The following is a 26,172-nucleotide window of genomic DNA, read 5'->3' on the forward strand; positions in this document are numbered from 1 at the left end:
TACATCTATTATCAATTATCCAGAAAAACAAAGCATCTAGGTTTAAAAATATATATTTTTGATTTTTAGTACAAAGGCTAAAATGAAAAGACTCCTACATTTGATTTATTTTTAATGAAAGTGATAAAATATTTTAAAGGAGCATTGCTTATTAATTTGCTGTGTGATTTTTTTTATAAGCTTTGGGTTCCAAAGTCATATATCACTTGAGAAATCTCTATTGGCACACACTGTTGTCAAAGAACAAGTATGTAAGGAAACTATGAACAATGGTATGACTTTTTCTTTGTCCCAACTCCTAAGAAGTCTTGAACATTTGATGTTGATTCAAGATAATAAAAGGTATACCTACATTAAACAAGAATTTCCGTCTTTGCTAGGGAATGTAGTTCTGTACAGTAGTGATTGCCTTTCCTCTCTGTAAACTATACACCCTTTTGGAGACTGTAGAATTTGTTTCACCTGGAGTATTTGTAGTTAGTATATATTAGCATAGTATACTAAAATAGTATATAAACAATTACGTTTACCTTTCTGAAGTTAATGCCTGGATCAAGTGATATATTTTTTAAAAAGGTCTTACTGTTTCTCTATTAGGATGGAGGGGTCTCATTGTAAAATTGAACTTAAGGAATCACCCATAGAAATTAGTGATATTTGTACATTGTCCACATTCTTTCAATCTATTGGGTGATTTTGTTTTTTCAGGATGACATATAATTAAAAAACATAAGCACAAGAAATTTTACTCCTTACCTCGACAGTACATAGATCTTTATACTTCTTATAACAACATACAGGCAAATTTAAATATTAACTGCCTTGCTTCTTCTAAAAATAAAGGGCTTACCAGGCCATGCCTAGCTAACTCCAAGCAGCAAGCAGGGTCTGGAATCCAGTGCCAGGCCCTGACTGTGTGTAGGTTGAATTCTAGTCACAAGGAAGCCTTAGAACTTCACTCCCAGGCAGTACAATACCCTGGGTCTCAAATCACCAGAAGACACATGGAGTCACTGAGGGCCCAACTGGCCCACACCTAGAGAGCTCCAAGTGGCAAGCTGTTGCCAGCAGTCTGCCCTGGAAGCCAAAAATGGGCCAGGTGATTCCCAGTGTACTGAGGAAGCTTTGAAACATCGGTCAAAACCCGAAAATAGGCACGACTCCAGCTGGCACTGTGGAATGCCACGCCACCGTGGGACCTTGGCCTGGGCCATTGTGAGTTCCTGCCAGCCCTGGGAACTCATGCTGCTCTTGGACCTTGGTTCATGCAGATGCATACTTCCTGCATGACTTCAGTCAGCATTGAGGAATGCCATGCTGCCCTAGGACCTTGGCCCATGCCCAGCAGATGCCCGGATCCAGGACATCTGCTGGCCCCTTTGGGACACACCGTATCTCCTGGACCTAATACTGTTGCTGATCTTCAGCTTCCAACCTGTCTCCCTGAACCTTGGAATACAGCAGATTAACTGTGCTAGCTTAAAGGGAGATTCAGTAACTGCCTCACCCAAATGGAAGATCTCAGCAGGCTCTGTCAGTGTGTCCACAAGGAGCAGTTACCAGAGACAGTGAAATAGAGGACTTCAAAAGCAACACATCAGAAATCTCTGAAAAGATAGCGAGTGAAGTTAAAAAAAAAAAAAAAACAACTCCATGAGGCTATAGAAGAAATCAAATTAGAAGTACTCTCACATGTAAAGATAGAAATAACTACCTTAGTAAAGGAGTTGCTGAGCACAGTTAAAGAAGAAATAGAGAAAAAAAAGTACAGGAGCATGGGAAACTGATTGAAACTTTAATGAATAATATAGAAAACAAACATAATTCATGAAACAAATTCAAAGAGACATCCAAGAAACAAAATATTCTATTTAGAGCTGGCAAAACCATTTAAGTGAAGCTGAGGATAGGATTTTGGACTTTGAGAACAGGATCACAGTTAACAATCATGAAAGGATAGAACTTTGCAAATAACAAAGCAGCATAAAATGACAATTCAGCAGCTTCAAGGTGATGCCAAGAATAACAATATAAGATTAATAGGCATCAGTGAACATGCAAGAATAAATACAAATGACATACCTAAAGTAGTCACAGAAGTAACAGCAGAAAAGTTCCTGAACATGGAGAAAAAATCTGATATGCAGATAAGTGAGGCATATAGAATGCCAAACTCTCACAACCAACATAAATTTACACACAGAAATATAATAATTGAGATCTCAGACATTCAACATAAAAGCAGAATACTAAAAGTTGTTAGAGAAAAGACACAACTCACCTAACAAGGAAAGCCTATTAGAATCATGGCAGACTTTTCAACATAAACCCTCAAGTCAAGACAAGCTTGGAGTGAGGTAGTTGAAGCCCTGAAAGAAAACAGCTGATGGGGCTGGGGATTTAGCTCAGCGGCATAAGCGCCTGCCTTGCAAGTGTGCGGTCGTGAGTTTGATCCCTGGTACCAATAAAAATGAAAAAGACAAAAAAGAAAACAACTGATGTACCCAGCAAAACTTTCATTCAAATTTAATGGAGAAACAAGATACCTCCATGACAAAGAACAACTGAAGAAATTCATGTCCACCAAACCAATCTTAGAAAGAGTATTGAAAGGCATACTACATAGAGATAAAAATGACCACAATCCCCAGAAAATCCACAGAAAGAAACCACCAGCTAGGACAAGAAAGAATTAACAACTGGGATCCCTATTATTGAAAAGTTTCTGCACTTCAAAAGAAATCATCAACAGAGTGAAAAGAAAACCCACAGAATGGGAAAGATTATAGCAAGCAACCCCTCAGACAAAGGACTTATATCCAGAACATATAAAGAATTGAAAAAATCAAGCCCCTCAAATTCAGAGACCCTCTCCAAAAATGAACATCTGAGATGAATACACAGTTCTCAGATGAAGATATACAAATGGCAAATAAATACATGAAGAAATGGTCAACATCACTGTCATTTGAGAAATGCAAATTAAACCAGCATTGAGATTTCATGTCACTCCAGAAAGAATACCTGCCATCAAGAAATCAATTGGTAACAAATGTTGAAGAAGCTGTGGGGGAAATAGGAACACTGCTACACTGTTGGTGGGAATGTAGACTGGTGCAGCCACTATGGAAGTCAGTATGGCGAATTCTCAGAAGACTTGCATTGGAATTTCTATTCAACCCAGTTATTACCCTCCTGGGTATTTTCCTAGAAAAACTGAAAAGGTCATAACACAGTGATATATGTGCACCCATGTTCATAGCAGCACAATTTGTAATAGCTAAATCTTTGAAACAACCAAGAGACCCATCAACTGCAGAGTGGATGAAAAGTGTATTTTTATACAATGGAATATTACTCAGCTATACAAAAGGATAATCTTGAGGCTTTTATAGGTAAATGGAGAGAACTTGAGGCTATCATCATTAGTGAAATAAATAAGAATCATATTTATATATATCACATTGTGCCTCTAGTGCAAAAAGTAATGAGAAATGTAGTAGTAATAAAACCTAAAATGTGTAATTGCTATTGTAAAAAAGAGAGGAAGAGAAAGTGCTCTAAATGATGTAAATGTATGCATGTTAAAGTGTATAGGACTGATAACCATATTACTAAGTTTTTGTTGGATGGTTGCAGAACTGTTTGCAGTCTCGCTGTTAGAATGTCCACTTTGTATGCTTCAGTTTTGTAATTTGAACAACTATTTTCTAAGAGGACAATACGTAATTATCAACTAGTGATTTCTTACGGTTTATTTTTTGAAATTATGTAGTATTTCTACCCTTTTTCTGTTTTTTTTCTTTAAATAAAAAATTTTAAAAAGGGCTTTTTGACAACTGTGACTCAATATTATGTTTCTAGTGACAACTTTTACAAATTTTTCAGCCTTGAAATAAGACATCATCATTTTCTTCAAGTCAAATTTCTTGACGTTTTGATGAATCCTTCTGTTTGAAAATATTCTGCATAATTCCAGGGGCGATACAAAGATAAATTCTGAGATACTCTATTGAATGCAAACCCTCTTGGCTCCACAGTTTGCTTTTGCCATTGCTGTAGTAACATGTTCCCAGATATTTGGTAGGCTTCAGGAGGATTAGAACAGACAATGTCTCTTGCCAAGGCAAAGCACTTGTACTTCTCTCTGTCAAATGATATCAAGGAACACCTGGGAGAATCATTGTAGTACTCTGTAAAGTAGTGGCACTGAGCTAACATTCAGCAGGTCATTTGACCAGTGATGATGAATGAGTGCGATGAATTGTTCCTGGGTGGGCAGTTCTGAAACACATTTATAAAGGTACCCTCTCACATCCAGCCATGGTTGAACTTAGGTAGCTTATTTGCCTGTCCTGTTGGTAAGCACCTTTGGTGCAGGGCAAGAGGAGAATCAGCGCTGTGGAGATCCAGCCATGGTGGAACTTAGGCTGCTTATTCATCTGCTCTTGGTAAGCCCCCCTGGTATGGGCTAATACAACCAGTGCTCCTGAGATCTGGCCATGGTGGAACTTTGGCAGCCTATTTGCCCACCCTCTTGGTAAGTGCTCCTGGCATAGGCCAGGAGAAGAACCAGCACTCCTAAGATCCAGCCATAGTGGAACTTAGGCAGCTTATTCATCTGCCTTCTTGGTAAGTGCCTCTGGTGCAGGCCAGGAGGAGAATCAGTGGCTTCCGTGAGCTACTGGTGCACGGGCTGAGAATCAAACAGCCTCCTCCCTGTAGCAACTGGGGACAGAAGTCTTAGCATCTCTTGGGTGGATGACCATGTGCAATACAGAAAATATGGGGGATTTCCTTGTATCTTCTGTTTGAAGGCAAAGATTTGTTGTTGTTGTTATGTTTGTTTTATTCCACTCAGTACTCTCTTTCAATTGGTTTTGTAATGTTCTGTTTTTGGTGTGATTTCACTACAACTAATTGACTGGACTACTATTGTGAAGATATTGATATACTAGAGTACCTGTTACTGCTATCCCAGTCTCCTGCTGTGACGTTCTGTAGTAATTTCACTGCATTGTCTCGATTGGCTTTGTTTTGTCTTGTTCTGATATATTTTTACTGTCTTCAAAGAAAATCAAGAAAAAAACCCCACAGTGCCCACTGAATACTGCATTTCAGCGTTGGCCTTTCCTCTTGTTTTTTGTTCCTCTCTTCTATACTCTCACTTTTGATTCTTCACCCAAATCTTCAGTCTACGTTGGTCTTTCAGGAACACTCTGAGAAAACCACCAGCACTTTTATATTTAGTGTTTGTTTCATAAGGGATGAAATATTTGTTTACTTATTTATTAGTACTTTTGAGACAGGTCTCACTATGCAAGTGGCCTTGGGCTCACTTTGTAGCCCAGGCTAGTTTCAAATTTGCGATGATCCTCTTGCCTCAGCCTCTGGAGTGAAACATCTCTTTTATGGGTTTACTTATGTGTATAAGAATCTATTATGTATGATTTTGTAAAGATGGAATAAATTAATATGTGAAAAACACTTGTAAATTAATAGTGCTGTATAAGCACTTAGTAAAATGTCATTGTTGATGTTCTGCTGCTTCATTTCTAATGATTTTGACTGTGTGCATTTAGTCAATCAACTTGGGTGAGGTATTTCTTAAGAATGCTGGCAGAAACCATTTGATAAAATACTTTTTGAAGCAAAATATGGTTGACCTTTTAAAATTAAGTACTATTTGTGTTTTCAGAGTTAATCAGCAAATGTGTTTCACTAGGAATTGGTGTGTTTACATGTGTAAGTTAGTTTTATCCTTTCCCATGCTTTTAAGTTATTTTCTTTTTCTGTGCCATCCAATGCATCCACTTCCTTGAAGTAGTTGATGTCTCATTGGTGGTCCACAAGTCCAGATTTGGTAGTCAGAGGTGATAGGATTATTAATGGCCCTATTGGTTGTCCAAGGCTAGTCATTAAGGAACAAACATCCCAAATTAGTGAAATAAGAACCGATGCTTATTTAAAATTACTTTGTGCCATGCTATATATTTTTTACATATATTAAATTTTACCTTAAGTTTGCTAACTACATATCATTATCTCCATTCTATAGATGAATAAACTGTGTACAAAAAATAGTGACTTAATTATAGTCGCATCCTGTAGTGATAAAGCAGTCTGGCTATAATCTGTGATCATAATTACTCCATTTTCCTTTGCTTATTAACAGAATTAATCTTACCCTCTTATGTTTCACAAAGTGAGGAAATGTAAGAATTTTGTGAGGTGTTCCTCTGCCTTATGAATTCTCTATGCAAACGCCCAGAAAGAAGAGCTGCTGTCTTGCACCTCTTTAGCTGTGAGAAACAAATCTCAGAAATAATACCTGGAAAACAGAACAAATTAAATTTTTAGGAGAAGGATGCCCAAAACAGTCTTTTCCATTATTGAAAATTCTCTTCAGTTTAGGATCTGAATTATCTCTTAACTACACTTTCCAAAAAACACAAGAGTCCACATTTGAATTTGTGTGTGTATGTTTGTGTGTGAGTGCATACACATGCAGACCTCCAGTACCTTTCAAGGTGCACTAACTTTGCATTTCATTAATTACACCTCCCCAAATAAAGTGTGTGTTCTTGTTTGTGAAGATGCACATATTAATCTTGTAATATGATTTCACTGTTTGGTGATAAAATTGTGAATGCAAATCTTCACTCAGCTCTTTATAGAAAAGTCCAACAACAAAAAAATTCATTGAATTCTTTTACAAATTTGCAGTATAAAAGCTGTACATATATCTTTTTTGTTTTATGCGAAAATGTACAACAAAATTTCATAACAAAGTAATGGAATAACAATAGTCAATACATTGCATGTTGTTATCTGTAAAGTAGTTGCTCAGGGTAGACAGGATGGGCTTAAACATTTCTGCAATTGATGTTGCACAGACCTTGCTTTTTAATGAACTAAGAGACACTAATAGTATAACTCATTTTTACTTTTTCTCTTTTCCCTACTGTACTTTTGTCTTTTATCCATTCTAGTTTTTTTCCTTTTGAACAATTCTTTCCATTTCAGTATATATATATATATTTTACATTTTAGAACTTACTTACTCTTTCAGTTTCTCACACCAAGAAGACAATATGATGTTTACACATGTAAGTCTGATATTTCACTTATGAATATGTTCTGTGGTTGCATCCATTTACCAATAGAAGTCTCAAGTTTATCCTTATTTATGGCTGAGTAGTACTCCATTGTATAAAATACATTTTTTAACCCATTCCTCATTTGATGGGGATTTGAGTAGTTTCCACATTTTCCTATCACAAATGGTGCTGCTATAAAAATGGGTGCATATATATCTCTGTGGTATGCTATTTTTAATTCTTCTGGGAAGATACCCAGAATAGCTTGGTGGAATGGACCTCTAATCCTAGGTTTTAGAGGCATCTCCACACTGGTTTCCACAGTGGTTGCACTAGTCTACACTCCCAACAACAATGGAGAAGGGTTCCTTTTCCACACAGTCACTCCAGTATTTGTTATTGGTTGATTTCTTGATATAGCCATTCTTTCTGGGGTGAGATGGAATTGCAGTGTTGTTTTAATTTGCATCCCTTGAATGACCAGTGACATTGAACATTGTTTTATATATTTATTTGCCATTTGTATTTCTTCATCTGATAAGTGTGTCTTCATCTCAAATGCTCAAGTTTTGATTGGGTCTTTGCATTTCGTGGGGGCAGGCATCTGATTTCAATTCTTTATATGTTCTAGATAGAAGTCCTTTGTCTGAGGATAAATTTTTTTCTACTCTGGTGGTTGTTTTTTCACTTTGTTTGTGATTACTTTTGTGGTGCAACAGCTTTTTTTTTTTTAATTTTTTTTAAAAATTTTATTTAAGGAGAAAAGAAAAAAAAAGCAGAGAAAGGGTACAAGTTATACAGATTTGCAGAAAAAAAAGAACAGTAGGAAATCACTAGTTAGTGGATTACATACTGTCATCTTAGAAATAATTGTTCAAGTCACAAAATTAAAGCTTGTAAAGTGGACATTCCATCAATGATACTGCAAACAGTTCTGTTCAATGATCCAATAAAACTCTGTGATATTATTTTCTATCTTATACACTTAAATATACATGCAGTTATATAGTTTAGAGCACTTTCTTTTCCTCTCTTTTGTACAATGACTATTACACATTTTGGGTTTCATTGCTCCCACGGTTCTTATTGCTTTTTTGGAAGAGAGTAAAACCAAATGTGACATAACAGAACAGAATCGGTCAAGTCAAAAGGGTGGACATAATAGATAATGTGAAAACATAATACAAGGTGATCAACAATGGTTACCATAATGCCTCCCGCTATCTCTAATAGAATTGCCTATACCATTAGTTATAATACAATTGAACAAAACAGTAAAGAACAAAACCGACAAAGCCAAACCATTGGAGACATTGTAGGTCTTCAAAAGTAGATAAAAGTCAACGAGAATGGGCGTTATAATGAATCTCATTATCTTCACAGCTGATGCCTAAATTTTCGAACCTGATACTATCCAGCAAAACAGAATAGGGGAACATCAGTTAAAAACCAGATGGTGAGAGTAATACAGGGCTTTAAATCGAGGTAATGGAAAGTCAAAGTGGGTTACTATAATATATCCTGCTATTTTTTTCCTTTAATTAAAAGGATAAAAAAATTTTTTAAAAAGTATTAAAAAAGTAAATAATGGAGTGGAGATTGAGATAAAAGAGGGCATAACAACAAAACAGCACAGATCAAAATATAACCATTTAAGCAGAATAGTGTTTCACCACCAGATAATCCTGACCTAAAAGTAGTTACCATATTGTCTCTTTCCTTGAAATCCTTGAGTACAACTTCGTATACTGTAGCATTAAGTATATCAAAACAATGTAAAACCATTTAAGAGAATGACAGCATTACAGAGTATTTAGAATCGACTAACAGAAAATGAATAATGGTTTCTGTATAAACTCCTTGTCTTTAAAAGGTTTTTGCTTATACTATTGTACATAATAAAATCCAGTAAGATACAACTTATTTAGACCATTGGAGACAGAAGGACAAAAGCTAGATGAGACTTCAAAACAAGATGATACTAAATCAGTATTACCTATTAAGATGTCATTTTCTCCAAAATAGCTGTTCCTATCATCCAATCTTCTCTGCCTCATTTCTGTTGAGCTCTTATTCTGTCAGTAGCTGTCAGTTTGTCTTCTTCACTTTGTTCTCTGCTCCATTAGTCGTGGCCTCCACTATTTCTGGATTCTTTGTATTTTTCTTTTTTTTAGAATATCCTGCAATACTCTCTGTAGATTTGAATTGGTGGTTGCAAATTCCCCCAGTTCCTCTTTATCCTGGAAGCACCTTGTTTTCCCATCAATTTCCAGGGACAGTTGTGCAGGATATCTCAATCTTGGCTGGAGATTATTATCTTTCAAAGCTTGAATTATTTCCCCCCACGCTCTTCGTGATTTGATGGTTTGTGCAGAGAAATCTGCTGTTCTGATGGGTGCTCCCTTGTAAGTGATCTGTTTCTTGTCTCTGACAGCTTTTAATATTCTGTTCTTGTATTGAATTTCTGGAATTTTTATTATTATATGCCTGGGTGTTGCTCTGTTTGGGTTGTAGGTAGCTGGGGTCCTGTATGCCTCATACATCTGAGTATCTTTACCTTTTGCTAAATTAGGAAAATTCTCCTGGATTATTTCTGTGAGTAGCTTTTGTAGTTCATTTGTTTGTGTCCCTACTTCTTCTTTTATGTTCTTAATCCTTAAGTTATGGATCCTCTTATCATCTTCTTGTCTTTGTATTATTGCTGTTTGTTTCTTTGTTATTTTTAAGAAGTTTTTCATTTCATTCTCCCATATTACAATTCTGCCCTCCAGTTCAGATAGTCTGTCCTTAGTTTCTTTCAAGCTGTTATGCCAGTCTTCGATAGACTTCTTAGTTTCTTGGTAGTCCCTTTGAACCTGCTTCACGTATTCTATGCTTTCCCTGTTTTCTCCATCAAACAATTCTCCCCTCTTTTTCTGTTCTTCCATTCCACCATCCGTTTTTTCTTGGGTGGGGCTTAGCATTTCTCTAACTATTTTGCATACTTCTAGCTTCAGGTCATTGATAACTTCATTCCTAAATTGGTCTATGAGGCTCTCTATATGGTGCTTTATGTGTATTGGTGCGGTGTCCGCTATTGCCTGTTTCTCAGAATTGGGGGCCAAGGAGCCTTTCTTGTTGCTGCCTCTTCCCATATTCTCTGTTCCTTATATATTCAAGCTTATATGAGAGGCCCAGCTTCTCTCCCTGTCAGCCACAGCCTGATCGAATTGCGCCGGTTAGGTGTTCCCACTCACCGATGCGCACCAGGCAGCCTACGCGGGGGCCCGCCCCTCCCGGCCTCCGTCAGGCTCTGGGATCTGGGTTGGGCCAGCCTATGGGGTCCGCCGGCAGCGTCACGCAGGCCAGGCACTTTTCACCAGTCCCGCCCGAGAGGGGAATGTGTGGCTGGAGTCGCCAGCGCGCCCTGCTCCCGCAGGACTGCTCGGGCCCAGAAAGTCCTCTGGAGTCAAACTGTGGTGGAGTGTCAGTTTCTCTCACTCACCTCGCCACAAGTCAGAACATGCCTCCCTGCCCGTCCTGTTTTCGACTCCGTTCGCAGACTCCCGTTCTCAGAGTTTCCGCGCGTCTCTCTCCTTCCCGAGCTGATGTAGAGGCAGCCAGCCACCGCACGGCGGGAAACCCAAATCGCGGCTTCCAATGGCGCAGGGTCCAGCCTCAGCAGCGAGACTTTTCTGTTCCTGTTTTAGCACCAGGACTACATTCCAAGTTGGTTTCTCTCAGCCGAGTTCGTTCCTGAGTCAGCAGAGCATAACTCCACCTGCTTATGTCTCTTTAGTCCGCACCATACCTGGCTTCTGAGCCTAGTTTTTCAGAGAGCCTCCGGTAGTTGCTGTTATCTGTCCACCATGTTCTCCCGGAAGTCCGGTGCAACAGCTTTTAATAAGATCCAGTTGTTGGTTCTTTAAAGTATTTCTTGTGCACTCTGGGTTTTGTTCTTCACTATACATCTTGACATTTTTCAATCATAGCTTTTTTCTAAAATACTTTCAATATCTTCAAGAAATACAATTGTGTCCTGCATTTTAGAGAAGTTTTCTTATGAAAAAACCTTCATTTTCTTTAAGCATAATGGTGATTCATAGACTGGATCTCCAATAGCTGTCCTCTGTGTCTGTGATCCTGGTCAAGTTTCTGTTGTTCTTTTCTTTGTAGTCTGTCCTCCCTGCCACTGATTAAGCCTTTGAAGTACTAAGTTCATTCTTTGATACAAATTTGTATATTTTTAAAATATTGTTTTATTGCTACTCAAAATTTTGTAGCAGCTTCATTTTATTTCCTCCTTAATTCTTTCCTTACCATTGCTAAGTGGTAAGAAAATTCGCTTTCACCATTTTCCATTTTCATAAAGTTCATTTTTAAAAATTTATCTGAGAGTGTGAAATAATTTTATTCTAAAAATTTCTTTTGTGTCTTGCAACGAATCTCTCCAGGTGCTGTCTTCACCTATCTTTTGCATTCTGTATTCCTGTTCTTACTTTTTCCCCCCAGAAGTTTTGTGCAAATCTGGAGCTTTTTACCTTACTTCAGGGTTGAATGTACCTTTAACTTGTCCTGGTTTTGACTCTTCCATTAATAAATTGAGCCGAATTGATAGAAGATAGCCACACGTGTTCTCTGCTTATCTTTACACAGCTTGTTAGTGATGGTTGAGATGCAAAGCCACAAACTGAGAATTTTGCTTCCTCATAAAGTTTACTGAAAGTCTAACTCTGAAGGTGATGACATCGCAGATGGGCATTTGGTGATGGTCAGTACCTTCTTAAAGGAGACCCCAGAGAATTGTTTCCTGTCTTCGGTGGAAGGATGCAGCAACAAGCCAGCATCTGTGAGGTAGGGAGCCTTTGGTAGATGTTGAACATGGTAGTGCTTTGACCTTGAACTTCCCATGCTTCAGCACTGGGAGTTTCATTACAGCACTTCAAAAGGATTAGTACATAACTCACCCATTGGGTCAGACAATTTTGATATGTGCTGTTGTGATAATGTCTTAGGGGGATTGTTTTAAATATGAATTATCTTTGTTTTCTTCATATAGCATGTTCTTTGGTCAAAGGTTGGATTAAAAGGATGACTCATAAAGAAGTACCTTTTTCTTATTTTGGTGGGAATGTTTTATTTTTGGTACAGACATCGTATTTCTCAGTGAAAAGCTAGGCTATCATCAATGCTGATCTCAGGAAGCATCAGTTTTCTGAGCATTTCCTTTAATTCTCCCTTCACTGCTGATCTGTGGAGGGAAATTTACCAAAGATGAGGCTTCCTAAATTCCTAGACTCTCCCTTTTCATTGGTGTTAGTGCAAGCCCAGAGAGTTCTCCTTCCTTCCTGCACTGCTTCATGGTGCACCAGGGAATGGGACTGCTTCTACTACCCGTGCTCCACTTGGTCTATACTGTGAGTTATGTATAATGATTAAACATTGCTTATGTTTTTTTTTGTATAAGTTTGAGCCCTTTCTGGTATTAGAACAGATTATTATTATTATTATTATTTTTAGTACCTGGAATCAAACTTATGACCTCACCGTTTACCAGGCAGGCATTTATACTGCAGAGCTAAAACCCCAGCTCTAGTACAGATTATTTTTTTAACCTTTTTTGTTGGTTTAGAATTTTCATTGGGCATTAGGACATATTTTAAATAAATGTGTTTGCTCCCACATTCTTCTTAGAAAGCATCTCTGGTACATCTAAAAGGATTTCAATTAAGACTTGCTAAAATAAAAAAAAAGTTAAATTAAATTTTCATTACCAGGGAAAAATGATTCTTTTATACACCTTGCTTGCACTGTAATTCCTCCATGAACAGAAGTATTGTTGGTTTGTAGTCTCTAAATAAAAATATTATTATAGAAATCATTTATAATCCCTATCACACTCGAAGGCTTCACAAATTCTTAAAATTACTATTGTTAATTTTCTGCTGATGTAAGTCAAATGATGAATTTAAATAATGTAACAATTTGTGCTTTTTTTGTAATAGGCATCAAACTCAGGACCTTGAGCTTGCCAAGCAAGTACTGTACCACTGTCTTGGTTCTGTACTTATGTCTCATAAATTTATTTGAAATTGAATTTTCTTCCAACTTACTATTATATTTAACTAGATATGAATTATTGAAATTAATGAGGTCATAATAATCCCTTCTCAAATATTTTAATTTTTCCATTATTTTGCACTCACTAGTTTCATATCTTGATTGTATTTGATTTTTAATTATTTTTATAATTAAATTAAATTTATTATTGGCCTAATAGTGATATAAAATTTTCAGGTAGTATTCAGTATAAATATCAATTTTAGTTGAAATTTTGGAGGTCATTTTAAAAATCTATAAAAAGTTGAGAAGATCTGAAATATAAATCTGTAAGAATTAGTTAATGAAAGAATGTCCAATGTAAAATGAATTTTTAATCTATATCATAAACTGATACAGGTACTTTGTAATTATTTGGACAATTTGATTAAGATAGTCAAACTGGGTAGTTCAAGGAAAAAAGGCCCACCTTGGATGAATCACATCACAGATGAAATATGAGGTCAGGAAGACTGAATTCATCTCGCACTTGGGGTAAAGCTGCTATTCATGTGTTCTTTTTCCACATATTCTTTTCAGATGAAGGGACAAGGATTAAAGTCACTTGAAAAGGCCACACGATTCTAAAACTAGAGCTGGAATAAGCTCTCATCATTGCGCATTGTCTAGGCTATCAGCTATTCTTCATTTTTTAAAATTCACAGCCTGGATATTTCCTGAGATAGTAGTTTGATTTTAACGGATCATCCAACAATGGACTAAAATATTCCACCCAGAAAATTTATCTTTTGTGTGTGTAATCATCCGTGTTTCAGGAAGTGTCCAGCTCTAGAGAATGAGTCATCTTTTTTTTTTTTTTTTTTTTTTTAATTTTGAAGATTCCATTTCAAAGGGTACAATACTTGAGTCCATCAGGTCAGTTTCTTTTCCCATACTCTTTTTTCAAGGGGTATACCCTCTTCTGTCTTATTAAGTAGAAGAGAAACACAGTCTTCCTAGATAACTGCCACCTCTTTGCTCCATGTTTAAAAACTCATCATCAAATCCTGTTTATTTTCCTTCCCAAAGGTCTTTTAAATCACCCACCTTGTTATTATTTTACCTTTACTGCCAATACCCTGAAGTTGCTTTCACCTTTTATCTGAACAATTGCTATAGCCTCTTTATGTGGTCTTTTTCTGTCTCCTAAATTGATCTTTAAGCTATTGCCTATGTTTCTCATTCAATAACTATGATGTTTTCAAAAACATAAAAACAAAGAAAAATCAATCTCATGTAACACATCATGTCAATGGTTTTGTCTTGATTTTAGGTCAGGCACTAACTGACATGGTCATTGCTCATCATTTTTCCCCTTTGTGTCTCCACCCACACTAAACTTCTTGTGTAACATAAACCAGTCTGGCTCCCTTGAGATACAGAGGCTTCCTAAAAGCAAATTATCTGGAGAGTCACATCTCTTTGTTGATAGATAGCTAAGTGATTACAAGGGTGTTTTGGAAGAGGATGATGTCTGGCCAGGAAGATTAAGCATGAGTGATAAAAAAAATCACTGGCAATAGAGCTTATTTAAAACATAATGTTACTAAGTAATTTAAGTCATGAAGGATTTGCTTTTTAATTGGCAGATGACTGTTGTAGTCTTTATGAGGTACAGTGTAACCTTTGGTCCCTCTGCACATTGTGTATTAACTGGATATTTAAATTACCTATGTTCTCAGACATTTATTATTTCTTATGGTGAGAATATTCAAAATCTTTTCTAGCTGTTCTGAGATACATGATATGTTATTATTAACTATAAGTATCCTTTGTGTAGAATACATGTAGAATTTATTCCTCTTTTTTGGTTGTGACTATATTCATTAACTATCTTCTCTTCATTTCCCTGCTCACTCAGGCCTCTGCTATCCCTTATTCTTTGTCCTGAAGATGATGGAGGCCGTTAGAACCATAGGCTATATGTAAAAAGGTTTGGAGGAGTGAATCATTATTTGTATGCACACATCTATAATGTATTTATTTATGGTGCAAGAAATTAAACCTAGCACCTTGCACATGCTAGGCAAGTGCTTGAAAATTGAGGTAAACCCATAATCCCCCAAAATATGTATTTTTAAAAGTTAAACTGTGCTTTATACAAATATAAAACAAGTATGTCAAAGGTTTCATAACTCATGAGTTAAAGAATCATGAAGCTATCACAACTAATTTAAAAAAGAAATTTGAAAAAAACACATGTAAATATAAGCAATCAGGAGCAGTGCTATACATCTATAAATAGTTGCAAAATTGGTCAATATCCCAGGGACAAAAATTAACTGCATTTCCCTAGGATATAACTCATTTGCATTAACATACCAATACACATTTGCATTACAATCAGTTTTCTGTAACTTACTGAGCTGAAAAATAACTCAAGTACAATGAAAGGTGAAGGCAATCTGCAAGAGCATATCAGGATACCTAGTAATCATTTTCCCTTACTTTAAAGTCTTTCACAATTGTTGCCAACCCATTTTATGTGCAAAGAAGTATGAATTATTTATTTTTATGAAGTAGAATGTAGGAGAGGAGGGGTGATGGAAAATAAAGCTTGAGACTTTTGGCAGAGTTCATCGTGAGTTACTCTGTCTTGGGTTTTATATTAAAGGCGATGGAAGAGCCACTAAAGGACCTAACTAGAGAGCTTCCTCATGCTTTCCTTGCATGTTATTACTAATTTAACAATTTATTCCTTAAAAGGCACACCTTTGAGAATATTTTAAACCTAGATCGTTACCTGCAAAACTGCTGTATTGAAAGCATATCAATACCCAATGTTTATACAGTTGCTGATCTTAACAATAAACATCTAGTTTGTAGTAGTTGTTTTCTGCCGAAGATGTGCCATGTTACATACAAATGCTTTCTTGCCTTTCTTTCTGTCAGGTCTTCCTGCCCGTCTGTCTTTATCAGAGCAGGTACAGAATGATGAGGCTTCCTGCCAACACTTTGCCGGCTCTGGATGGATGGGTGGTGTTTTCTGAAACCGGAACCTTTCTGCTCCCCATGCCCTCCGCTTTATTTTCACAGTAAGTCTGCTCCGCAGTGAGCTTCCTCGATCTCCTCGGCAGTCTTGTGAACCTGATTCCTTTCCTCCCTGGGCACTGTTTCGGTTTTGGGTCAGATGCACTCCATTCTAACTTTTCAAGGGAAATTTTTAATAAAATTACTAATATCTTAAATCTACCTTGTAGATGATTAATTTTAACTTATTCTTACCAGTTATTTATATTACCACATTTCCAGGCATAGTGGCACACATTTGTAATCCCAGCACTCAGAAGGCTGAGGCAGGTGGGTTGCTATGAGTTCAAGAACAGCTTGGACTACTTAATGAGTTCAAAGCCAGCCTGAGCTACATAGCAAGACCCTGTCTCCACCACCTCCGCCAAAAAAAATATATGTTACCATAGTAGAGATAATATATCAAAACTATGCTTATTTGTAAATTTTTATTAACTTATATTTTAGCAAAGAATACAAGTAGGTATTTAAAAATGTTTCCCTACTGTACGACCAACATGGGCTTACCCAGATATAGGTTCATTTTTATTACATATCCATGTAGAGCAATAGTCATATTGTGTTTATATATCAGTGCACAGGAAGAGGCTCCCCTCTTTTAACTTACAAAAGGGACAGATTTATTTACATCAAGCTTAAACTTAAAGTGCACTGGAGGTTTTCAACTCCAATCAATCAGCTTTGCACACCAAGTCCCAGAGAATCCATTAACTTCACAGATTTGTCTTTTTTATTTCATGCTAAAACTATTGCTACCATATAACTTGTAGTATATGTTCCCATAAGTTAATAAAAGAATGTGCATGGATATAGATACTTAATTCTGGATTTTGCTTGAGTGGCTTCTTTGTTGCTTAAATGATAATGCTTGACTATTAACCAGATATCTGCTGATCCTGTGTAGAGAGCTTGGGCAGTTCTTCTTACGATGCCTCCATGTTAACTTTCCAAAAGCAAAGATCCTTTTGAGAACAAGTTGCATCTGTCTAACATGCAGGGTTGTTACAAGAGGGCAGAAGAGTTACCCTCTGCTTGCTCTTGAGCGATTGTAGCCAGCCAGTATTACCCATCACCTCACCTTCTGTGCAGAGGCCTCATTACTGGTCCCTATGACCTTGTTGCCAGCAGTTTCCTGCTAAGAACTAGTGCCCAGCACCATATGTTTATTGTTGGCTGGGACTATTCCCCAAACCATGAATTGTAATACTCCAGGGTGCTTCTAATTATCTGAAGAAATATAGCAAAATTCTCAATCTGGTCTCTAAACGAAAAAATTATTTTCATTTATCTTTTTAAAGTACATGGTTCCTCAGTAGTTTATTTCAAGAAAGGAGGAAGAGAATGGGAATTGTTCAGAAGCTGGAAGAAGAGTAAATTTGGTCAAAACCTAAACTCAGAAATCAGTCTGAGACTGAGAGAGAGGCATATAGGTTCTTTGAAAGTGGTTATCTTGGTTTCTGATTTGCCTTTTGTAGCATTTTCCAAGTGGTTAACTTCTCTAATCTAACAAGCAATAGTTCTAAACGGCCACTGCTACAGTTTGAGTAAGAGGCTTTGTTTAATATCTTTGTTTCATGTTGGTATAAAGTTCAAGTGTAATGCTGATGAAATTCTGCAACACAGTGGAAATAACCCTGGAAGGTTTTCAGTTTCAGTCTAGATAATAAAATCAAGTTGCATTTCTTGCTTTTGCACTAATAAGCAAACATGGCTTTGAGATGTAATTAAACGTACCTGACACGGTGTTTTATAAAGTAATGTAGGAACTTGATTGAAAAATCAAATTTTGAAGTAATAATGTATTTATTATTGCTTATTTCAAAACTTTACCTGCCACCTTTATTTTGACCTCATTTAGGTGTGAATCTAATCAGATATGCCTCTGACAATTGATTTTATATCTTTGTATTCATTGTTTACAAAATTTAGAAAAAACATAGTACCCAATCTGTACTTATTAGCTGCATTGGTTTCTAGAACTCTTGTGTATTAATGTATATAATTGCTGCTTTGTGTTTCTTATGAGATTTCGAGAGCATGCCCTTTCATAATTAAACATGCTTTCCTAGTGCTTTCTGAATTCCTCTCAAAATAACTGCTAAGGAACATGTATATTGTATCTGCTTAAATCATTTAGTCTCATAATGTGCAACAGTGTTCAATTTACTTGATTAATACAGGCTTGTCCAGGGAATTAAGGAACAGGATTTGAAACAAATCAACTTGCAGTGTAATTTGAAAGATGATGAATCTATATCACACTTTTTATCACTGCCTTTCTAACACACAGAAAGTGTTGAACTTTCACTATTTGTTGAATACTGTGCTGAACAGAGCCAGATTCTGAGCAGGAGCCAGCCTTGCCTGGAATCTTCACATCTCAGTCTTGGATGAGAGCTCAGGAATGGCATTGTTCCAGGTGGTCAAAGTTTATAGATTAGGTCACAGTGGGCACACAGAATGGATATACTGCATTTTGTTTATTCATCACCAACTGATGGATTTTTTTCCTATCAGGTTTAGAGTCTTAATAATGCTATCAAGAATATTTGTGTAAAAATCTTGTCATGGCAGATGTCAAGTGTATATAAAAGTAGACAAAACAGCCTAGTAAATTCTCATATACTCATCATCTAAGTTCTGCAATTATGAATTTATGACCAATTCTGTTTACTTTCTACTCCCTTCACACTTCTCTTGTATTATATGAGGTAAATCTTTAATGTCTTTTTGTGGCGATTTGGATAGAATTGTAGTTTGATTGGCTTTGGGTTCCACCCAGGGGATTGGTGGAGCACATTTCTGGATGTTTCAGTATATTGACATGATGTACATGTATGCATTATTTTGAAGACATCATCTTGGCTAGACCCATTTTCATTGCTTCAAGTCAACTGAGGGCATAAAGAAGTCTCCTAGCTGGCTCTGTACATGTCAGTACATAGATTCAGGGCGTGGTGTAGCCAAAATGGAAACAAATGCTCTTCTTTCATGGGGAGTCGTCCTCATGGTCATCCTTGTAGAAGAAGAGCATCTGTGTTACCTGGAAATACTTTCTTAAGTTCCAATTCAGACTTCTGAATAAGAAACTCAGAAGATGAGGCCCAAAAATCTGTGCTGATGTGTTTTTGATAGTATAGTCTGAGACACACTTATCAGGATGTTTTGGTGGTTACTCCTCAGTTACTTGTGGTGAAATTGGACTCTTAACCTATTAAAACCTGAAGATTTCTACAGAGGGATTCGGTGCTTTGGAATCTGAACCCAGGTAAGAAAAATAAGAAAATTATTTTAAATTTGTTTTGATGTATTTTTTTGATGGGTTTACATGCCCAAGTGGTATTCTGAATGATGTGGGCTGTAGGAATGGCTTCCCAGTTCATACTGTTTTAACAAACCATAGAAAATGAGAACAATGGAATCTTTTGGATGCACCCAGTTATACTGCAATGCTATTAATGTGGCCTAGTTACTGGTGATTCTGCTGTAGAATCTGCAAGTCTTCTTTTGTTGGGCCAGCTTTGATTTTTTTTTAAAAAAAAGGGCTTGTCTTGAAGAACCACATTTATAATACAAAGTCCTGAGACTTCAGTAAGTATTCATCATAATATCCTCTATTTTAGCATTGCTGCAATATTAGATTTATTGTGATAAGACTCCACAAAATGTTTAGAAAGTTAATTTACCTCGACTACACTTACCCTGATTTTGAAAGACATAAACATGTGCTTGTTAGAAAACAGTACTATAACTGGCAAAGAAATAGACCTGAAGATCAACAAAACAGATTAGAAGATTCAAACACACTGCAAAGACACTCATCCATCTGATATTTGACAAAGAGGCTAAATGTGCTTACTGGAAGAATAATAGCCTCTTTAATAAATGGTGTTGGAAAAATTGGCTTTCCACATGCTGAAGACTAAAACTAGACCTGTGTCTATCATCATGCACTATAGTAAAGTCAAAATAGATCAAAGGTCTAAATTGACCCGGCCTGCAGGTAAGTCCATGGGGACCCTAGAGGGGGTGTGGGGATGAAAAGGGAACAAGAGACACAAAGAGCGGAGACAAGTTGAGGAAGTCCAATCAAGTCTTGTTTATTCATGGAAGGGTAACAAATATATAGGGTATTGGGGAGGAGGGATTTGGGTGCTGAGACATCAGCAGGTAACTTAGCAAGCAACAGTGGCAAGAGAGGTTTTATAGATCAGTGCAAATTTCCTGGGCTCATAAGGCAGGCTGATTAACATAATTCCTGCATAGGCCAAACAAGCTAGGTAGGCAAGGTGCTGCTTAACTACCAAACTTAACTCCTAGAGGGAGTTAAGGTGGTGCGGCCTGCAGATGTTAAGGTGGTACTGCCTGCAGATATAGGGTGGCAGCCAATTACAGGGCTTCCCCCACTAAATATTAAAACAGAAACACTAAATCTACTGGAAGACAAAGTAGGTAGAAATCTTGGAGACATAGGGGTAGGCAAAGAATTCATGAACAAAATGCAGACTGCATAGGAAGTACTTTAAAGAATCAACAACTGGGGTCTCATCTTACTAAAAAGTTTTTGCACTTCAAAAGAAATCACCAACAAAGTGAAAAGAAAACCCATAGAATGGGAAAGAATTTTAGCCAGCAACCCTTTAAAGTACTTGTATCTAGAACGTTCAAAGAATTGAAAAACGTCAAGTCCCTCAAATGCAAGACCCTCTCCAAAAATGGGCATCTGACATGATCAAACATTTCTCAGATAAAGATATTCAAATTGCAAATAAATACATGAAGAAATGTTCACCACTTTTGGTCATTTGATAAATGCAAATTAAAACAGCATTGAGATTTCATCTCACTCCAGAAAGAATGGCTGCCATCAAGAAATCAACTGATAACAAATGTTGGTGAGGCTGCGGGGGGAAAGGAACACTGGTCCACTGTTGGTGGGAGTGCAGATTGGTGCCGCCACTATGGAAACAAGTATGGATATTCCTCAAAAAACTAGGATTGGAAGATTCATTTAATTCAGCTATTCCTCTTCTGGGTATTTTCCTAGAAAAACTGAAAAGGTCATGTCACAGTGCTATATGTACACCCATATTTATAGCAGCACAATTTGTAATAGCTAAATCTTGGAAACAATCCAAATGCCCATCACCACAGAATGGATGAAAAAATATGTGTTTTTTTTTATACAATGAAATATTACTGAGCTATGAAAAGGATGATCTTGAGGCTTTTATAGGTAAATCGAGGCAACTTGAGACTATCCTCATAAGTGAAATAAATCAGATTCACATTTGTAAATATTGTATTGTCTCTCTAGTATAAAAATAATAATAAACTGAAGAAGTGATAATATCTACAATGTATAATAGATGTTGTAATAATGAAAGGGAAAGAAAGTGCTCTAAATATATAACTGTATGTAGGTTTAAGTGTGCAAGATAGATAACCATACTACCAAGTTTTTGTTAGTTCATAAAACAGAATAGTTTATAGTGTCATTGTTTATTGGGTCCTGACCTAGATCCCTGCTCTCCCAAATAAGTGTAAGTAGAGGTTAAATAAAAAGAGATAAATCGTATGAATTTTTTAGGGCTCCAAGAGGGTAAAAACCCTTTAATTAATCTCTTGACTCTGAGGGCTAAGACAAAGAGTTTTCTGGACTTCCCTCTTTATTTATTAGGTCCAACAAGGGTAGGGAAACTGAGGTCAGTGCAGGCAATGAGCAGGACCTTGGGAGTTACTGCAAGGATGTCTCCAAGTAATGAATCAAGTCAATTTAGTAGAACTGTCTTATCATGAAGACATGGTAAAAGTGAGACTGTAGGAGTAATCTTTGCAGTTGCAGTTTCTATCTTGTTAATTGGGGTTGGAGCCGAGTGTCCACAGCTGTGGCCTAATGTTGCCCTTTGAGGTATCTCTGGCCTCACAGCCCACTACAGGCCTCAATCAGGACTAGTGATTCAAACTGTCTTATTTTTTGATAATGTGTACATTGTATAATGTTCAAGTATGAACATTTATGGATAAAAATAATGAAGATCAAAATTTTGAGTACTTCAATGATGCATGATACATGATCTCATTCTCTAACAAAAGAAGACCTGCAGATCGTATAACAGAATATTTCTTCTATTCCACTTCTTTCTCTCAAGACAAATATTTCAATATTTCAAACAGAATGAAGCAGTAAAGCAGGTCTTAAATGTAGCGCCATCTCCTTTGTTAGGTATGTATGCCAACTGTATATTGAATTTCACCAATATAATCTCACGTATGTTTTTGTGTTCTGTCTCAATTCAGTTTTCTTTGTAGTCAGTGACAATAATTTGTGAATAAAATATTTGAATCAGAAACTTTAGTTAGTGAACTGAAGATTATAAAGAGATTATGAACTGTACAATGAAAAATTTTTGTTAAAAAAGATTTGGGGGCTGGAGATTTAGCTCAGCAGCATAAGCACCTGCCTTGCAAGCAGGCGGTCGTGAGTTCGATCCCCGGTACTGATAAAAAGTTAAAAAAAAAAGTAAAAAAAAAAAAAAAAAAAGATCTTGAAAGATTAGTGCATGATATTTAAATTCTCATGATCCAAAAATTTTCATGATCCAAAAGTTTAACCTGAATATTACCTTTAGATAAATAGTAGAAAATAAATAATAATTTCTGTTAGTCAGCTTTTTGTCTCCTTGGAAAAATACCTGAAATAAAGCAAGTAGAAAGGTTTATTTTGGCTCACGGTTTAAGAGGTTTCAGTTCATGACCACTTGTCCTGTTGTTTTGGACCCGTGGAAAAACAGTACATTCTTATGTTTTTAGCTTATGAACCTTTGAAGAATATCAAAAGTATGCAAGATAGATAACCAAACCATAATTTAGTATCCAAACCATAATATTACTTTGTTAGAATTATTCTTGGTTTTGAATGGCAACTGAGATTAAGTGATAGAGCTGAATATTTTAAACCATTGGTGTTAGACTAGAATTTGGGATAGTGCTTATGAGTCAGGATAAAATATTTGTTGACAATAGTTTCATTCTGTTTATTTATATAGTACTGAAAAAAGTTTTTCAAAGTAAATTGTGGGTTGTTACCTTCACAGAAATAATAATCACTTTTAGCAAGTTTAGAATGGCTTTTCTATAAACGCGATGCTAAGATTTTGCTGCGCCAGTGAGACTTTAGGAGGGCCTGTAGGAAAATCCTGCAGGGTGGCTCAGGGCTCTGGTGGTGCAGTGATGAGAGTGTGGCTTTGTAAACAGAGCTTGCCCTGCTGGGATGCACAGAACTAAGCAGTCTAGTTCTGCAAACATGAAGCCAGTTTTAAGAGAACCAAAGTATGGACTCTTTCATCAGAACAAAAATAAGGCCTAATTATAGTCTTTGTATTTGAGAATGCAGACTTTGCCTTAAATTTAACTGTAGACTGACTTCTTTCAGCCTGCTGTGAAAAGAGAATTTGAATTTTTACCTTCCTTTGGGTGAGGTGTGGAAGTTTACAGCTATTGCAAAGAAGAAGGAATTGTGTACATATTTGGCAGGGGAAGGTTGGGTGGATATGGATTTGCGTTTGTAGTGTATACAATGTAGACTGTTTGAAAGTACAAAAATGGAAGAGAAGAACTTGAGAATTATGACTTTAATCTCCTAGAACGTAGTGAAAATTAAAATTAGGTAAGGAGATACATTTTCATGGAAAATTGTCCATTTTTTTTACACAGTGATATTTCATTCCACTCCTCAGGTTCTTCAACTCTTAATCTACATCTTTCATAAAGATCGTCTTAGTTCTTTGTTTAATTTTGGGTCCATAAGTTTGTTAGGTAACATTATTGCATATGAAATAACTCAGCTACCAAATGCACAATTTTACTTATAGGAAGAAAGCAATATTTGTTGGTAGTTTGTTTTATATCTGTACTTCAAGAAAATTCTACAGCACATTTTTTGAACCCTCTGAAATAAAAACCTGCGTTTCTACCCTGTATCCTGGTGAGATAATAAATTACATTTACAAGGTTGGGGCTGGTTCCTCTGAAGCACTTCTAACATTTTTAAATCCTAGTTTTTCATGAGCAGTGTGCCTTTTATTGTGCCATCACTTTTGTATTAGTAACACATAAACCAAAGCCAAAGAGAAACACTGAAACAAATAACAAAAGAAAATCACCTTCAAATAAAACTTCTGAAGAATATTGGAAAACAAAGGAGAAATGCCCTTACATCACACTTGTCTCAAAAAACACTTTGTCATTTGATTTTGGTTCTTCAAGTGACTGTTGTATGTGTATTATTTATTGCTACCTAATACCAAAATCTACAAATTTAACACAGTAAACATTTTTGGTTCCACACAGATAGTGCCTTAGCAGGTAGTTCTGGCTCAGGTTCTCTTTTGATATTTTAAGATGGACTGGGTTGAAGGTCATTCTGGGACTGGAGGATCCATTTCCACATGGATCACAAGTTAGTGCTGCTGTTGGACAGGAGGCCTCAGTCCTTGCCATGGGGGCTCTCCCAATGGCTGACCAAACGTCCTCATGCATGACAGCTACTGGCTCCAGAGTGAGTGACCCAAGGGACAGCAAGGTAGAATGTAAATGGCTATTACTTAAGTCACTGTCTGTCACTTTCACAACATCCTCTGGTTATATAGATCGACACTATTGTATGTTGATAGGTATGAATATTAGGAAGTAGAGATTGCTGGGGGTCAGTGTAGAGGCTGGTTATGAAACATGGCACTCCAAAAGTCATGCAGAAAATGAGACTAGTACTGTGGTTTTAGAATCTTCTAATGGACTATAAAAATACATTTTTCTCTACTTTAGGAAGCATATAATCCCATTACTCTAAGTGTCCTATTTCAGCTTTGGACTCTGTCTTGGCTTTTAAAAATAAGAAGAATTTGAGGATTGACCTGTGGCTTATAGGTGATATCACTTCTAGGTCAGAGGAAAGCTAACAACTTACTATAGGCCAGGCATGTTGCATGTATTTATTCTCTTATTTATGCCGTACAACAACCTGTAAGGTGGGTGGTGTTAGTCTTGTTTGGCAGATGCACAAATTATGTTCCAGAGAAGTTCAGGAATTTGTTCACGGCCAAGTAGATAACAGTAGTTGGGTCATTCTAATCGAGGTGTGCCTGGTGCTAACCATTTGTGGGCTTTTTGCTTCCTCATGCAGAGGTACACAGTATACTCCACATAGGTGGACACCAGTGTCTGCTGTTTGCAATGGTGGCACTGAATCCTATAGACATATAGTGAGCAACTGATAAATATTATATAAGTGAACTTGTTAATGTATATATATTCTGCAGTCATGACTTTAGGGTTGCATTTTGATCTTCTGAGATAGTTATTTGTGTAAAATCAAGACTTCAGACCTAGCTGAATTATGTCTTAGCTTCCTTAAAAATTGTTTGACATGGGGCAGCATCCTGAGCAAAGAGAACCAGTACATCTGCCTCTACTTGCCAGCTGCTGCCACCAAAAGGCTCTTTCCTGTGGGCACCCAGCACAGGCAGAGAGGACCAGCAAATCCACCTCTACCTGCCAGCTGCCATCACTAAAAGGTTTGCTTTCTGTGTGAAGCCAGCAGGAGCAGGTACATGCTGCCAGGTAAGCCCCAGGTACCTGTAGGCCACTACTGGAAGCCCTTGCTTCCTTTGGTATCCATCACTCTCTGGGAGAATGAGACAAACACGCCCCTGAGTGCCTGCCACCATAGTGGGAGTCCCAGTGTCAGGTGAGAGAAGCAGTTCCAGCACCACGTACCCCTGGCCATCAGGGAAGCCCCAGGGTAGCTTCACAAGTCTAGAGAAGCCTGCTCCATGCTCTGCTACCTCCCTGTACACCTGTGATCAGAGAAAACCAGGTGCCTGTTCTGTTTCCGTACTCCATGGAGGGATTGCCAACATGGGAAGTGTCTGGGGCCCCACTACCAGCTTGTTGGAGGAACCTA

General features: G+C 37.0%; 1 pseudogene; it reads left to right on the plus strand.

Moving 5' to 3' along the window:
• Positions 1-26,172, plus strand: part of LOC100718177 (cytosolic non-specific dipeptidase-like) — a 108,248-nt pseudogene that overhangs the window by 70,197 nt on the left and 11,879 nt on the right.

Source organism: Cavia porcellus, unplaced genomic scaffold, assembly GCF_034190915.1.
Source record: "Cavia porcellus strain 051 isolate PalLab524CR breed Dunkin Hartley unplaced genomic scaffold, mCavPor4.1 scaffold_10, whole genome shotgun sequence".
NCBI classification, from domain to species: Eukaryota; Metazoa; Chordata; class Mammalia; order Rodentia; family Caviidae; genus Cavia; species Cavia porcellus.